Below are 2,179 nucleotides of genomic sequence, written 5' to 3'. Positions count from 1 at the left end.
CCGGTCCCTCGCCACCCTCGCCACCCTTCTTATGTTTGAGCCCATTGCTGCGGCCAGGGTGTCAGTCCATCTCCTTGAGCATCTCCCTCTTTCTCACTGACCTTCTGCCTTAACAAGCTGGGGCCCTTCTCTGGGGAATGGTCCCACATGACAACATGCCCACAGTTATGTGCCCATTCCTAGAAACTTAGTGCCCCCGGGTTTCCCCCGCCCTCCTTCCCACCCACCCTTTGTAATGACTAATGAGCTTGGTTTTCTCTCTGTACCTTGGCCTAGGCTACATATTTCACTGCAGTGGGACCGTACCATAACTGCCCTTTTGTGACGGATGTTTTTTCTTCAGTATCATGTTTTTGAGGTTCATTTACATTGTAGTATTCAGGAAGGATGGGTCATCTTGAGGGGTCATATTAGAATCCTGCCTCCCACAATTGTCAAGCATTTGGTCTAACACGATGTCTTCATTGAAGCCTAGCTCCTTGATCTCTCATCCTGGCCTTTGTATGCCCGTAGGCCTGGACGTTTGGTGTCCATGTCCTGTATCTTAGCAACAGAGATTTTCCATGGTTCAGAGACTCTTTATGTCTCAGGGCATGTTGATCCTTAGGACTCATTTGCTAGCTTAAGGTTTGGGCCCTGATACACTCATCTTTGCACGGACCACACAGAAAGTGGACAAAACTCATCAGATTCCCCCAGTCAGCCACTAACTCTGTGTTTCAGTATTACAAGTAAATAAGAAATTGCTGCTATATTCACGGACCAATGGTTATCTCATTAAATAGCTTCTCAGACCTTGATTTAGCCATTTTGAAAGATGTTTTGATAAAGAACATCTGGTGTTGTTTTCAATTAAATATTAAACCACTAAACTTTGATTAAAAATGGACTTAAAATTTTAATAGCTGCTTCTTTAGAAGATAGCTAGATGCAAAAAAGAAAAATGTCACTTACTTAAATTTCCCCCCCTCTCTTTTGTTGCTCAGTGTTAACTGGATTCCCATTAATGACTTTTTAAAACCCACACAATTTTGGACGCAGTAAATCCAGATGCATAAATAAGATTACTATCCCAACAGTGAGGTTCTCATTCTTTTACTATTGATACCTCATTGGATTTTATGCTATAATTAAATGGAGTATATTTTATGTCTCAGTTTGCTTTAAAACAACTGCTGTGCATATAATTGACACTATTTCATCGCTGTTAGAAAGTGCTGAGTTGAATAAAACCTAGCAGCTCCGTTTCCTTTTACGTGTAATCCAAGGGAAAACTAAGACAGAAATAATGTGAGTTGTATTTCTTTCCCACATTGCCCTGATAGGTGAAGACAACTAACTGCTGAGTAATAACTAACAAGGATAGAAATAAGATCGTTACCAGTAACGTAATTCTTACCTGTGCAAAAGTAGATATGTAGTAGAAATTAACTGGACTCAGTCATTTTCCCAATTGGTATGTTTCATATAATAAACATAATGTTCTGTTCCAAGCCCACCTTTTCAAACACATATTTTAATGTATTTTTCCTCGAGCTCTCATGCCGAGCCCAGCCTTTTTTGGTGGGGAATCGAATTGGTAGGACTCCGTGTTTCTCTAGAATGGTGCCTGGCCACCTTCTCTGTGCCGAGCTCTGCGATTACATTGCCAGACACAAAGCCCTGCTGGAGGATGCATAGACAAGTGGGTGTAATTGTGTCCCAATAAAACTTTGTTTGCCTACTGGCCCCAAGCTCTGCGGGAGAGAGACGGGCTTTCTAGTCCAGTGAATGGCCAGAGTCCCGGAGACCCGCAGGGGTCGCTGTGAGTCAGCGTTGATTTGATGCAGAGGGTGAGTGACTAGGGAGGGTGGAGTCTTTGGGTGGTGCTAATGGTTAAAAGCATTCCTTGCTAACCAACAGCCTGGTGACTCTAGTCTACCCAGAAGCACCTTGGGAAAACAGGCCTGCGGAGCACGCTTTTCCTCCCATGTGCAAGGAGTGGCCGGGAGGTGGGGGCTTCATGGCAATGGGGAGATCAGGCCCCGCCTAACGTTGACAATTGAGAAAAACCAATAGGCCAGTTCTTGGATTAGGATCCTGAGTAATCTTTTGTTCGTATATATATGGGATTCCTGTTCTTCTCAATACATTATGACTAACATGGATAAAAATGAGAATTCCAGCATGCTTCATTATG

Source organism: Echinops telfairi, unplaced genomic scaffold, assembly GCF_000313985.2.
Source record: "Echinops telfairi isolate 266 unplaced genomic scaffold, ASM31398v2 ScPeMD7_7468;HRSCAF=8506_0, whole genome shotgun sequence".
Classification (NCBI taxonomy): Eukaryota; Metazoa; Chordata; class Mammalia; order Afrosoricida; family Tenrecidae; genus Echinops; species Echinops telfairi.
Note: the sequence above shows the minus strand (reverse complement) of the source record.